Genomic DNA, 16,037 nt, shown 5'->3' on the forward strand with positions numbered 1-16,037 from the left:
CATGACATTATCATACAGGATTATTTCAATCTTCTTGTATCTGTTGAGGCCTATTTTGTTGCAATTTTTTTAGTTTATTCTCGGTCATTCACCTGCTGTTTTGAATCTTTTTTTTTTATCTAGAACAACATAGATCTTGGTTATCTTATTTTGTCCAAAATATATATATATGTTGCCTTAAGTTTATTTGTTAAAACAGCATAGGACACTGGTCATCTGCAAATAGTGTGTAGGTAGGTGTGTCACAGCAGTCCGTCTGTCTTCACTCTGGCAGGAGCCTTTTCTATGGGGTCTTCACAGGGGCTTGGGGACCTTTGGGAGCCTGAGCTGAAGCTGAAGCCTGGACCTTAGCTGGAGCTTTGACCTCTGCCTTGGTTTGAACCTTGGGCTTTGGTTGGCAGAGCCTATGACCCCTGGCCATGTAGCTTTGAATCCTCTTCCCAAGATTGGGGAGAGTGATGAAAGCCAGACAGCTGAGTTTATAGTCTGGGCCCTTTAGTATCTTGGTCTTGATGGCCTGCATCTTCTTCCAGCCTTTCTTGTGGTACTTCTTGGCAAAGTGTATTTTTCTCAGGTCAAACCCCTTAAGAGATTTGTATCTTTGTGACAGGGGTTTCTTGATGCCATTTCTGTGCCATTTAGGGGACTGGTTGTGTGTGGTGGGTTCTTGAACTTGGCCATGTGTGCAAGGTAACCCATGGCTCTCATAGTACCTGGGACCGGAAGAGAAAGAGAAAGGCCCACTGTGCAGCACAGGCTTAAATTATATTTTTAACCATGAGAACCATCTAGAGATGTTGTTCCCTGCTAGAGACTGTTAGGTTGGCATCAAAATCTGAACAGAGGCAAGCAGCCCTAAGCCAGTAGGTGACCCGAGCTGATTTAAAAAACAAAACAACAATAACAACAGCAAAAAAAGCCAAAAACCAAACAGGGAATCATTTTCAAAACTGGGCTAGAGCTAAACAGAGAATTCACAACTGAGGAATATAGAATTGCTAAGAAGCAACTAAAGAAATGTTCAACGTCCTTAGTCATCAGGGAAATGCAAGTCAAAACAACCCTGAGATTCCACCTCACACCAGTCAGAATGGCTAAGATAAAAAACTCAGGTGACAGCAGATGCTGGTGAGGATGTGGAGAAAAGAAACACTCCTCCATTGTTGATGGGATTGCAAACTGGTACAACCACTCTGTAAATTAAGTTTTGAGGTTCCTCAGAAAATTAGACATAGTACTACCTGAAGACCCAGCTATACCACTCCTGAGCATATACCTAAAAGATGCTCCAACACGTAACAAGGATACAAGCTCCACTATGTTCATAGTAGCCTTATTTATAATACCCAGAAGCTAGAAAGAACCCAAATGTCCTTCCACAGAGGAATGCATACAGAAATGTGGTATGTCTACACAATGGCGTAGCATTCAGCTATTAAAAAAATGACTACATAAAATTCTTAGGCAAGTGGATTGAATTTGAGAATATCATCCTGAGTTGGGTAACCCAATCACAAAAGAACACACATGGTATGTACTCACTGATAAGCAGATATTAGCCCAAAAGCTCGGAATAGCCAAGATAAAATTCACAAACCACATGAAACTCAAGAAGAAGAAAGACCAACGTGGGTATGCTTTAGATCTTCTTAGAAAGGGGAAGAGAAATACAGGAGGAAATGTGAGACAAAGTGTGGAGCAGAGTCTGAAAGGCCATCCAGAGACTGCCAGACCTGGATATGTATCCCATATACAGCCACCAAACCCAGACAGTATTGTAGATGCCAAGAAGTGCATGCTGATAGGAACCTGATATAGCTGTCTCCTGAGAGTCTCTGCTAGAGCCTTACAAACTCAGAGGTGAATGCTGGTAGCCAACCACTGAACTGAGAACAGGGTCCCTATTGGAGGAGTTATAGGATTCAAGGAGCTGAACGGGTTTGCCACCCCATAAGAACACAATATCACCTAACCAGACCCCCAGAACTTCCAGGGATGAAACCCCCATCCCAAGGAATGGCTCCATCCGTATATGTAGCAGAGGATGGTTTTGTTGGGCATTGATGGGAGGAAAGGCTCTTGGTACCATCAAGGCTTGATGACCCAGTGTAGGGGAATATCAGGGCAGGGAGGTGGGAGGGAGTAGGTGGGTAGGTGTAGGAGCACCCTCATTGAAGGAAAGTGTGGGGTGGGGGCTGTGGGATAGTGGGTTTCTGGAAGGGAAACTGGGAATTGGGATTTATTTAAAATGTAAATAAACATGCAAATACAAAAACTTTTAAATCGGCTCCTCAGGTTTATTTTTCTATTTTAAATGAAAACTAAAAATGGCAAAATTACTGGAAGAGTGTTTGAATACCTCAAACTATGGTGTTTCTTGTTTGATAAATGCAGACTCAATGGATTTGAGGTCATTTAAGGATAAACATTTGGTTTAATATATGACATTGGAAGTACAGCTGCTGCCCAGAGTACCTGTTATGCAATGTCTTTTTTAACAGAGAAACTAATTCCTGATGGTAGTAAGCAAAACCTCATCAATGTTACCTTCATTAGGGAATACAATGTTGTTAAGGCTTTTATTCATGCTTTAATTATTTAGCCCTTTAGCATTGTTTCCCATCTTTGGTTGATACATTTTATAGAAGAGAACACCACTGATAGTATATTCAAGAGACAGGCATAAATTGGGAGTCTCCCAGTCACAGAGGGCTTTGTCATTTAAGTGTTGATACTGTAGGGTTATAGATACTAAATGAATCTGGAGTCTGGCTCCAGAGCCTATGCTCCTCATTTATACCCTGCTGCCACCCCTAGAGAAGGCCTCAGGGCATAGAGACTTTAGGGTCATCTGTAACTGATAGACACATGTATTTGCTTTCTGTGTTTGAGGAGATATGCAAGGGCTTCTGAACTCTGACTCAGCCTGCACAGAAAGTCATCAGAGGACCCTTGGATGTAGACAGACAACACTGAGTATAACAGCTTGTATGTTTCAAGCTGCTTTTCCTTCTACTGTGTTCATGTGTTGTGATGTTTGTCAGTTGTGGCTATGAGACATGAAATGCTGAGTATGTGAAGCCAAGTGTACTGGAACAGAATAAAAATAAACCGTTAGACTGGATGTATGGCTCCAGCAAACTCTATATGACCGCAAATCTAACCCTTTCCCCCTGCAAGCTCCAAAACCCTTCAAATCTAATTGCTTTTTCTGCCCTTCCATTTACTATCTGCAATTGTAGAAACCCTTTTCTTGCTGTGATTTCACTTAAATCCTTAGGTGGTTGTGGCCTCTGGGCTAGCTCTAGTCTACTCCCTTTCCATTAGAACTGTTTCCTTACTATAACCACCCTACGTAGTATTTCGCATGTAAACAAAACTGCATGCATATGGACACTTGGAGTTCTAACACTCCCCACTGAAATCAATGCTCATTGCAAGTATGAGACTCATTGGTCTACTCTTTGCCCAACTGCATCTATTCACACAACCACAGGCTGCAGGGACCCTGGGAACCTCCTCTAAGAGTCACATCATCAGAGGGTGAGACCTGCGTGCATGGAAAACATTTCAGTAGAAGGTCTTATGGTTTGTTTTTAGTCTTTTTTGAGACACAGTTTCTCTGTGCAGCCTTGACTCCCCCTTGAATTTGCTCTGCAGGCCAGGCTGGCCTGGACCCCGGAGCTCCACCTGCCACTGCTTCTCAAGGGTTTGGATTACAGTCATGCTCTACCATGTCTGTTTCAGGGCAATAGTCTGAGATTTACCCATTCTCATAGTATAGTAGAGAGGCCCCAATCACTTCCATTAATCAAAGGAATTCATTGTAGGCATTTACCAAATGATTTTTGAAAGGACTCAAATATTAATGAGAAAGTTTGGAAAGCTGAAAACGTATTCAGCAAAGCCTGAAGTGGCAGTAGATTTTATGAATCTACAGCAAGCACTGGTTCTATACCTTGATGATACACAGCTAAGTCTGGCACTGACAGCTGGGTGTAGGCTTGGGGGATTTAAGAAAAAACACAGACTCGGGTCATTTGTGCTGAGAGGATGTCAAAGCTTTATTGAGGTTCACAATATATATACCCCAAATTCACTGGGTGGAAAATCTCAGGAGGCACAATGGAAAAGCGAGTTTACATTCTCAGCAGGAAGACAGAAATCAAAACTAATAACTGACATCAAAGGTGTTAGCACCCATAGCCAAACAGAAAGGCCAGGATATTCCTTTCTAAAGAACAAAGGATTTCACATGCATCAGCAAGGCTCAGCAGGGGGTAAACGCTGAGGGGACCCAGGAGGGTCTGACAAGTTCCTCTTTTTTAATTTTTTAAAGTAGCAGATGTCTTAGGTCACTTTGTGAAAGCCAATCTATCTTTGGGAATATCTGTCAGTCTCAGAGCCCCTGTCTTAGGTGGGCATTGGTCCCAAAGAGTCGCCCATCTTTGGCTAACTACTTCTTGTAAAGGCTGAGCCAGATTTGGGCAGAGGGATTGTCTTCTGGCAAGGAGAGCGACACCTGCTTAATTGATGCCTGGGACTGGGATTGCTCTCTGTGCATGTGATAAGAAGCAAAAGGCCAACTACTGTGGCACCAAGAGCCATAATACTGAGGGCCACTGTAAGGTTTCACACAAAGGTGAAGATAGGAGAACAGGAGGCCTTAAGAGATCAAGCTGTTCCTGTAAAAGCACTGACTGTTGATTTAAATTTAGAATTCCCAATTGTCAGCAACTTCTCCTGAAAGTTTATCCACTGTGCTTGCCTTAACAACAGATTGGGAGATGGCAATTCCAGACACTGCAGCCACAGTAGCCACAGCAGCAATGGCTGCTACAATAGCAACAATGATGTCAAAGTCTCTCCCATGACGGTTCAGCATCAGCTGACCCTCTCCTGAATGACCAACAGGCAATGGAACTATGCTTGATGTCCCCACAACCACAGTAGAGTTCTCTGGTCCCCAGCAGCTTCACATAGAGGGCATTCCTTGGAAGAATAGTCAAGACTGTCTCTAGCATTAGTACCATTCAGGTAACACAAAGATCATCAATCCATTGTTCCAAACGAGTAAATCTTCTTGAATACTCAAAACATTAACATTTTTGTTAAATGATTAACACAAGTAACTGTCTTAACTACTTGGGTCAAAGCAATAGTGCTATTGATTAAACAGCTATACCACTAAACCAGCAATAATCAAACCCATTATCCTATTATTTCTGCTTAAAGCCTTGAAAGACCCCCAGAGTGGGGAGACCCTCACTCAAGTCTCGGGATGATGCGACCCCCCCAAGAACACACACAAGACTGTCCTTGTTGTAATCACATGAGGTTTATCGATAGCAACCAGTGCACTGGGGTCGAGACTCGTATCCCACGCAGGGGCAGTGGAGTTCGACCCCGAGAGGCTGGGAGAAGAGGTATTTAAAGGGAGAAACCACAACCCGAGGGGGCAGGGATGGCGTCATTGGAAAGTGTGTAGAATAGCAGTGAAAAATCACAAGGAAGAACTCTCTGTCCCCCAAGATTGTTTCCTAGGAGAAGCTGTCTCCTACTTCTCAGATTGTTTAACTTCATGTTCCGCTAGTTCCTAGGAGAAGTTGTTTCCTGCTTCTCAAGATTGTTCTCTAAGATTTATGGTCAGCTAGTTTCTGGGAGAAAGCTGTTGAGCTGGCCAATGTAATTATCCATTCTATAGCCCTAGAAGAGGCTTCTTGGAACATACAATTCTGGGGCCTAACCTGTTTTTTTTTTTTTTTTCTGCTCTAAACTTTGTGTCTAGGGGGGGCAACTTTAAAACTTTTATCTTTTACTTCTTCCAATATTTGTAAGCCTTTTTTCAGAATATCAAGGTCCTACAATACAAGCAATAAAACAAAAGCTGGTGGTATGTCAGATTTCAATACAGTACAAAATTAGACTATATACAATCACTATAACTTACATTAAATACTGTAGGAGAAATAAAAGTAATTTTAACATGACCAGTTAATGAAAGATTAGGAGTTTTGACACATGCACTAACATTTGTTCAAAATCTAGACCTTGTATCAATTTTATCTGCTGCAAATGTAACTTCATACAAGACAGTTGTGAATTTTCAAATGTCTCTGAAAATGTCCAGAACCAATCTTCCAAATGAAAACTGTTATTTCCAATATTGGATTGACAAGTCTATGATTGAGTCAGAATAACTTAACACATTAAAGGAAAGAGAAGAGTCATAACTTCTCTTTGATTTTCTGAAGGCATTTTCCACAGTCTCCCTGTTCTCTGTCCCACAAGGTCTAAAAGCTTGAGGCAGGGCAGCTTGTCCAATCTGGGATATAGGCAGGTAAAGATGGTCAGGAATATACGTCCAAAACAGCTTCCCAGTCACCATTGTCAGGGCACTCAGCAAGCTCACAGGTCAACATCATTTTTTGTCCTAGCATCAGCATATCTCACCAGCCACTCTGGAAGCTAGCACACTCCTGCAGCATCCTGCAGAAAAAACACAAACATGCCATCCTCCCCATATAAAATACCTGAACAGGATCATGGCATATATCAGTAAGTGTACCCTTCCATTTCTCTTAGGCATAAGTATGCCTGTTGTTGGGTGCCATAGACAGTCAGAGAGTTCCTCGGCATCCAAATTTTAAAATTTAAAATAAAAAGAGCATTATTTAAATAATTGTGTGATATACAGGGATATAACTCCACCCTTTCTATTTATGATGATATTGTTTTAAAATTTTATAATACTTGTTTTATAATATCTTGTATTTGAGAATTATAAGGAATCTTAATAGCATGGGTAACATCTATATATCAAATATCATTATGCTGTAACCCTCTTAAGTTAACTCCCAAATTGTGAAAGGAAATAAATGGGGCACGCTGGGGACCTTGACTGACTATTTGGGCTTTTTGTTCTTTAGTTACTCTATTGTGAAACTTCAAAGAATTAATATTAAGATGAATTTTTTATGTATCTGTAAATCTTTATCATAAGCAGTAATATTTATTAACATATAATAACATGGAGACTGAGTATAAGAATCAGCCAACTCATTGCCTTGTGTTAAGGGGCTGGGTAACATGGAATGTCCTTTTCTATGGCCTATAAAAATAGGCTCCCAATGCTGCCATAGCAAAGACTGTACTTGTAATAAGCAGGCAAAAATGGATGAAACAGGAGCAACAAAGGCTGCGGTCTCAAGGGATGAAATATCTGAGAGACATATATACTATCAGTGTGTATCAGGAAACATTATCAAAGTTAGTAGTTGTAAAGCTTTCAATTCTGTTAGCTATGTAGAACAATTAGGAATTTTTACAACCTTTACCTTCCCTCTAAACACTACTGCAGAACATCCATTGGACGAACCATTAGTAGATACTAAACGAGTCTTTTGTGAAGGGGAACTAACCATAATTTGTAGAAAAATTACTAGATGCAATTTTAAAAACTGACAAATCTTACTGTCAGGATAATGGTTATCAAACTGACATGTTAAACATGTCAAACATGTTTAAACAAACTGAAATGTTAAACAGTGTACATTAAAATAGCCCAATCTGTAAATCCCTGGGCTAAATAGTGTAGCTGTTCCTTGGTATAGGGAGTAATAATAAAATCTGGTTCCTTGTCAAAGGTCTGTAAGCTAATTTTTTGAGCTTTGAACAGTAATTGAGCAATGGTCTGAGGATAAGCCATCACTATTTTTGTAGGTGAAACTTTTAAGTGAGCTATTCTGCCAAAAGAGCCCAGTAGGGGAATGAACAGATATAAAAATCTAAAACAAAAGAGGCCTCGAATAAACAATATAATTAAGGTGAGCCCCTTCCAAAGCCTGTTGTATTAAATTTAAGCATTCTTGCGCTTCTGGAGTTAATTGTCTAGGTGAATTTGGAGAGGAATCACCTTTTAAAACATCAGATAATGGCTTCAACTATCCTGTGGTTAATTTTAATGTTGGTTGAAGCCAATTTATATTCCCTAATAATTTTTGAAAATCATTTAAAGTCTTCAGTGTATCTAATCTAATTTTACTTTTGTGGGCAAATTTCTTTTTCTAATAATTCATGTCCTAAATATTGATACAGGAAATTCTTTTGAACCTTTTCAGGGGCAGTCATTAACCCTGCAGTGCCCAAATCTTCTTGTAAATCAGCATATGCTGTCAACAATTCTTTTTTCATCTTCAGCTGCTAACAAAATGTCATCTATACAATGGACAATATACATCTGTGGATACTTCTGCCTCAAAGGCTTTAGCGCAGAGGCTACATACACCTGACACATAGGACTATTGGCCATCCCCTGAGGCAACATAACTCAATGATAGCGATAAGAAAACTCCTGAAAATTCATGGAAGGAAGGCCAAAAGCAAATCTCTCACGATCTTAGCATCTAGTGGAACAGCAAAGAAACAATAAAGCCTGAAAAGGTGTCAATAGCCACATATACATATCTTAATTTTCTAAAACCAGAAATATGAGTAACATCTATTTGTCATAACTTATAATGTATAAGTCCTTGAGGATTATGTGATACAGGAAGAAATTGTGGACACTGAGGACTTGTATTTACAACTTGACTTGTGTACCAAATTATTGTCTCCAGCTATTACTGTTTTGATGATGTAAAGAATGAGATTGTTTGGCTAATTGTTCCTATGTAAGGCCTATAATCTCCCTGGTATACAAATTTGCTGTGGCATTGCCCTTGCTAAGGGGTCCAGGCAATCCAGTCTGAGTTCTTAAATGGCCTATAAAGGAACAGTATATTCTCTTAAATCAGTTGCATTAGCATAAATAATTGCAAAATTTGAGGGTTAGAAGTATCTAAAAAGGAAACAATTTCAATCAGTTGTAAACCATAAGATATACATTGGCTATCAGTATACAAATTGAAAGATTGATTTTAACATTTTAAAAACAATGGCTACAGCACATAATTCAATAATCTGTGCTGAAGCAGGGGGAAACTCAAGAGAATAAAAAGTGATTCAATTACATGTGCTGCCTTCTCATTAGATGAGCCATCTATTAATACAGTAAGCAAATTTTCTATGGGCTACATGTGTAAATTTACAGGAAATACAAAAGCATGTATAGAAGAAAATTATCAATTTTGCCTGAAAAGTTTGCACATGTAATAGGCCAAATATCAGTATTCTATAATAACCAACTTAATTGACGTTTGGAATAAGGCATAAATATTCCATCAGGTTCTTAAGACAATCTTCTTAAAATATTTGTATGATTCTATACTACAATTCTGTATTAACACAATAACAGCTTCACAATAGAGTGTTTAAACTTTACTTTGAGATGAAGCAAAATAAATCCACATTAATGGTCTCTTTTGCCAAAGGACTATTGTGTATGCAAACCAACCATTGATAATGTATCTGTTGTTGACTAACAGCTTCCTCTACTGATAAAACAATTCAGTCCCTCATTAGTTAATTAGGGGAATTAGGATTTGCATCCCCCTTGAGAATATCAAAGGCTTAAGCTCCCCCTTGGTGAGCTTGAGGGTCTTAAGCCAGTTAACATATCTTTAGAAGCTTTTAAAAATAATTTAAAGTAAACTATCTTTTCTTGAGTTTTCTGTGCCACAATTTGTTTAGGATATAACTGATGTCCCAAGTATTGACTATATTGATATTGCCTTTGAATCTTTTCTGAGCAACAACTACTCAAAAATTTGTATAAGAGCAAAGGCTTGTAGTAAAACTCCTTCAGGGGGATCAGCTAATAAAATATCTATATAATGAATAATACACACTGGAAAATTCAAAGTCCTAACCTCTTGTATTGAAGCAGCAACAACATTTTTACATAATGTAGGGACATAAATGATTCCTTGAGGCAAAACTTTCCAATGATAATACTTCATGGGCTTTCCAAAATTATAAGCAAGCTCACTAAATGAAAACCTTTCACAATCACTAGGATGTATAGAAACAGCATAAAAACAATCTTCCAGATCCATAATAATTCTATATGCATTCTTGAAATGGCAGTTGGAGTAAGCAAACAGGCTGTAATGCTCTTACAAGTTCCATAGCCTCATCAACCCTTCATAAATTCATAAATCCCATAACAATCTCCACCTGTTTTCTTTTTTCTTAACTACAAATATGTGTGGGTTAGAATCCTGAGCATGTGATAGAACTGTAAACTGCAGTCCATGGAACACTGGCAATTTAACCACAATCTTCAAGTTTCCCTTGCAATACCAGAGCATAACCACGACTCTGGAAAGCAAAACTGTACCTCCAACAAACAATTCAGTCTCTAAAATCCAGTCTCTCTAAAACACCAAGTCTATCCCTCATGTTACAAAGTCTGACTGCCAATTCCTGTATGCTAACGCATGATGTAGTAGCCTCCAATACCTCAAAGAGATACTTCCCTAAATCCTACCTTTTATAAGTCTGGTTTCTAGGATAAGAATTACATAAAATATTATCCCAAGTTAGATGTATCTTTAGAGACCTGTTTCCCTGGGTTGGCTCATGTCATGTGTTGTCTAGAATGACTCTATCTAAATTACAAGTTTTTAAGCCAACTTTCTGCTACCAATGCTATAAATTTTTTAACCATACCCAATAACTTAAAAGCCAATAATCTATAACCAAGACATGTAGAGCATATTTATACATTTAAAACCAATCAGAAATAAAAAAACGAAGTGGCTATACATATCTTTAATATTTAGACCAAACACAATTCTTACTTTTTCTTGCTATAATTTTAAGACGAGTACCTTGTCACCTGTTGAATCCAATAAACACAATGGCAGAGACTTTTCTAAAAGAAACAACCATCAGCTCCCTTACCATAGAAACCAAGAAGCTGTTGGCCCCTTTAAAATCGGCTTATGCAGACAATCAGCCCCTTGGGGGGGTTGGGGTGGGCCTTCTCCAGTTGACCTAGACTCCTAGCTACAGGTGCAGGGCTCCAAAGGCCAACTGAGACTGTTTTATATTTATTTATTTATTTTTGAAACGAGTTAAAATTAAATCTAGGGGTAAACAACCAACAGATAAAAGTTTTAACCATATTTTCTTTTGAACATGAAACGCAAAACATTCAAGAAATGAGAAACAAAAACTACAGACATAAGCTGACAGACATGGACAGCTTGGTGTACCAAGAACAGATAGATATAGAGGGAGAAAACTAGATGATGTCTTTCCAGGGGGACCCAGATGTCTAGATTTTAGCATAACTCTAAAAGAACACATATACAAAAAAACTTTATCATTACCTTGTCCCTTTTTACAAGGTTTATTTATCGATGGCCCAAATTTTTACTTTCCTTTGCACATGCTTTCCATTCCCGTAGTGTCCTTCACGGTATCCCTCTTACTGGGCTCCAATGTTGTGGCCCATTCATCCAATACCTCCCTTCCACTTTGCGGGCAGGCTCTTGGAACAATCCTGTCAGAGCCTCTTCTCTATCCTGATCTCAGTGGGACTTCTACTTGAGGACACCCCCACAGTAAAGTACTGAGAATCAGGCATAGGCATGGGGGATTTAAGAAAAAACACAGACTCGGGTCATTTCTGTTAAGCGAATGCCAAAATTTTCCTGAGGTTCACAGCATATATACCCCAAATTCATTGAGTGGAAAATCCCAGGAAGCACAATGGAAAAACGAGTTTATGTTCTCGTCAGGAAAACAGAAACCAAAACCAAGAACTGACATCAAAGGTGTTACCACCGAGGTGTTATGCCCAGGGCCAAACTGAAAGGCTAAGATGTTCCTTTCTAAAGAACAAAAGCCTTCACGTGCATTAGCAAGGCTCAGCAGGAGGTAAACACTGAGGGAATCCAGGATGGTCCCACAATTAAAGGTATATCACATGATTCCTAACAAAAGAGGTTCTCTAAAACACAGTTGTAAGAGGAGGCGCTCATAACTTGTTCTTGATTTGTCAACAAAGAAGGCCAGGAGCCAATTGCAGGGCAGAAGGTGGGACTTCCCGGCCTCAAAATGGCAGGCACAAGGAAGGACAGGCCCTTTTTCTGCCAGACTGTGGAATGAGGAACATGCAGCAATCACGTAAGACCTTCTGGCAGCCGGGGCCCATAGCTCTGCTATGGGCAAGTTGCAAGAGATATTAGGCAGGGCTGATGGGGTGGAAGGAGAGATGGAGTGGTTGTTTGTTAAGGGCAAACATTTCCGGGAAGGAGATATTTGCGCCCAGGAATTAAGCTAACAGACACGTTAAGGCAACAAAGCTGTCAGCGTGTCTTTTATCCACCGCTTCAAGGCTGTCTGGAGTGGGCTGGTAACACAATCCCTCCCAGAGCAGAGGCTGATAGAGAGTGAGGCCAGGTTTGGGCTGGAGGCAGCGGATCCAGGACCCAAGCCAAGTAGAAAGAAAGCGTGAGCTCAGATGTGTTCCACAGAGAACAAAGATTGTAACAACCCTTGTAAGAAAGTAGGACTAGAATAGTTGAACAGCTAGAAGGCAAGAGGAGCTGTTTCAATATGGGGAACTAAATCAGATAAATATCTGATTATATAGTATCAGTATATTAATCAAAAGGCTTACCTTTAAGCCTCTCAGAAACAGTAATGATTGCAATCAGCTGTAGAAATTTCAAAGGGTGAAACAAATGTGACCTCTCTAAGAAGTTTTCAAAGTCATTTAGAGATTTCCAATGACCAATTTCTCATAACAATGGGAAAACAGCCAAATGATTCACCCTGCTGTTGAGTCTGACACAGGACAGCAGCAAATCCTCCATATGCCTTCAGTAGACTTTACATTTTCCAGAGGCCCTGGGAGATGGCCTATGTCCAGCAGAGCACTTGCCAACTCCTCTTTAAGGGGTCAATTTCATCTTGACTTAATTTATCACTCTCCACCTCCTCTCTTTGTTCCCATGAGCCATGTCAGGAGACTTTACTAAAGGAAAAACTTTCTGTTTAGATTATTTAGCAAGGTGACAACAAGGGAGCTCTCTCACCAGGATCTGGGCAGAAAGCTCTGGAGTGGACCTGGGCTCCTTTTTCCTTCTATGTCCTGTTTAAGCATGCTCCAAATAGAAAATGTACGAGCAGTCATGTCTTTACCTCCATTCTTAGTACATCAGTGTTAAAAATCTATTTTTAATATGTCCCATGCTTCTACATCTAATCCCTGGCCAGGGTACCTGGGGTGACTGTCTCTATAAAACAGAGAAAATCCTTAACCTCACCAGTATTTACCTTAATTCCTCTTTTGAAGTACATGCTGAATGCTATCAATAAGTATTTGTCTGTCCTTAGTTTCCCTTTGTCCCACACTGAGAGAAAATATAGCACACAATCACCCAATAATGATTCCTCACCCTTACTCACCTGACTCAGCATTCTAGGTGTCGAAGGCACCCTGACATGAGACTCAAATCCACATCTGAAATATCCTCTCTCTCTTTCTTTTAAAATAACAACCTCCCTTTCTTTTTCATTAAACATGACTCCTTGAGTCCAGGATCCAGGTGGAAGACCAGCTCAGACAGTGTGTTTAACTGTTCAAGGAGGGCACGTGTTGTCAGTCTCTATGTAAAGCAGGCACACACATACAACCTTCGTTGATGAAGCAGGCTGGAACGAGCTCCAACAGCTTTATCTATATTCATATGTATACATTTGTGGGATGGAACAAAGCTCCAACAACTTTATTCATTCTCTCCCTGCTTGCAAATCCCAGGATAATATTTCAAGCAGTATAAAAACCACAATATAGTTACATTCTCTTTTTCCCTAAGTGAACAATTACCATGAGGACATAGGTAAAAACATGTACTCCAATGCCCTCACACATCCAGTCTGATTGCGTGTAATGGATGGAAAACAAATGCAAAGCAAATTATTCCCAAGAATACACACACATTTGTAACTAAGCAACTTACTCGTTGTAGATTAACAAAGTATAAGTAAGCAAGGTAATTTTCTCAGCCACTTTCTCTTACCCTAGGAAGAAAAGAGACACAAGGAAGGACAGGACATTTTCTCTCAGGCAGCAACCACATACAACCTTCTGACAGCCAGGGCCCAAAGTCACTATGGGCAGGTTGCCAGAGGTATTATTCAGGACTGAGGGGGCAGAAGGAATGTTCTTGTGGTTGTTTGGCAGGGGAATACATTTCCAGGCAAGAGGAATTGTAGCCCAAGGAATTGGGCCAAGAGGCAAATTAGGGCAGCCAAGCTATCAGAGTGTCTTTCATCCATGGATTCAAGGCACTCTGGAGTGGGCTGGTAAAGTGACCCCTCCAGGGGCAGAGGCTGGTAGAGAGAGAGAGAGAGAGAGAGAGAGAGAGAGAGAGAGAGAGAGAGAGAGGACAGGTTTGGACTGGAGGCAGTTGATCCTGGAGCCAAGCCAAGTAGAAAGGAAGGGAGCAGATAGGGTCTGGAAGCACAGTCCTGGAAAAAAGTCCTATCGTGATTATAAAACTACAGGCAACACACAGTTAATAGGGTAAAGCAGCTACTTTGGGATAGAAATGGAATGTTTCACAACCCACTGGATGTAAAACTGTGATATGACATGGCTAAACTGTATCATCCCTGGTTTTTACTCAATACTTTTTTTTTTTTATAGTTTGCTTCATAGAAACCTGTAAACCGAAATTATTAGCTAGCTCTTCCATTCACCGTAGTTAGAAATGGAACAAGCTTTTATGGTCTTTAAAAGTTGAATGGATAAGGAAAATGTGGTACACAAACAAATGGAACATCTATCAATTGTAAAGAAAAATGAAGACATGAAAATTTCAAGTAAATGGATGGAACTAGAAAATATTGTAGTTAGTGTTGTGTCCGAGGTCCAGAAAGACAAACACTGTATTCTCTCATGCAGATCCTAGCTTGAAATCACTTGTTGATGCATTTAACATGGGGCATAATAGGAGCCAGGACTCTAGGAAGGGGGCTTTGTGAAATGAAAGGGTTAGAAGATTATAGATAAAACAATAGCTGAGAGTGAGAACGTTGGTGGTTAAAAGGCGTAGGATAGAGGGACATGGGACAGTGAAGGAAGTCACCTTTGGATGTTGTGTTTATAAAAAGATAAACAGAGAGGGTACATGTTTTGGTGGAGGTGTAGTCAGTTATGGTGTAAGAGGGTGCCTGAGACAGCCCATGATAAGGCATACCTTCCCCCTGAGTGACCAGTCACAGAGTGGTATTGTATAGAAAAGAGTTTATTCAGGGTTTGTTTAGTGAGGGAAGTTAAGAGGGTAGTAGAGTCAGATAAAGGCAGAGAGAGTAGAGGAGGAGAGGCCAGCTGTGAGCAAGTAGAGAGAGATTGGGAAGGGAATGGGGAGAGAGAGGGGAGAGGAGAGGGGACAGAGAAGGAGCAAGAGGGCAAGAGAGCAAGAGAGAGAGAGGAGGGGTGAGGAACCCATTTTATAATGAGTCAGACATACCTGGCTGTTGCCAGGTAACTCTTGGGTGGAGCTGAGACAAAATGCTAACTGTGGGTATGGGAGATTGCTGGGGACTAATCCAAAGCCTGGTGGTATAGAAAGCCCCATGAAAGTCTACAATCTCACAATCCTGTTGAACAACATAAGTTAAGGGATAGTAAAAAAGAAAGTCATGTTAGAGAAAAAGGATGAATTCTTTGGCCTAGGGCTGAATGGACTGGGAAAGAGTAAAGGGAGAGGGTAGATGAACCAAAACTAAGGACATGTGAAAATGCCTATGAAAAGCCACCTTTTAATAAGCTAATTTCAAAATATAACTCCTTTAAAAAGGAGTTAGAATAGGAAAGGTTTGCACGGATGGGCAATGTTGCTCTTAGAAGAAATGTGTTATCCATTGGAGATTGAGGTGCAAAAGATATGATATCCCCCTTTGAATTAATACTTATGGAGAGCCCAGAGGTCTGAAAAACAACATAGACTACTTTCATGGTCCTTGGTTACCTCCCCAAAGGCCAAGTAAGGCCCTATTTGTTGAAGACTGGCTCCTGCAGTGTATTCAGCTGCCCAAAGAGAGTTTGTGGAATTGGAGAAAACATAAAGCTGACA

General features: G+C 40.2%; 1 long non-coding RNA gene across 3 annotated transcripts in view; it reads right to left on the reverse strand.

The window, feature by feature from the left end:
* Positions 1-4,039: 4,039 nt before the first annotated feature.
* The window catches only part of LOC147995087 (uncharacterized), a 35,490-nt gene continuing 23,492 nt past the window's right edge, over positions 4,040-16,037 (reverse strand). Inside the window, exons 1-2 of one of the 3 annotated variants that reach the window (XR_015687046.1) lie at positions 13,977-14,038; positions 4,040-6,489 (exon numbers count right to left, since the gene is read on the reverse strand). This is a non-coding gene — a long non-coding RNA (uncharacterized LOC147995087). Of the gene's footprint in view, positions 6,490-13,362; positions 14,039-16,037 lie in introns of those variants that run through there. The other 2 variants (XR_015687047.1, XR_015687044.1) reach the window with 2 other exon arrangements.

Source organism: Rattus norvegicus, chromosome 4, assembly GCF_021556685.1.
Source record: "Rattus norvegicus strain SHRSP/BbbUtx chromosome 4, alternate assembly SHRSP_T2T, whole genome shotgun sequence".
Lineage (NCBI taxonomy): Eukaryota > Metazoa > Chordata > Mammalia > Rodentia > Muridae > Rattus > Rattus norvegicus.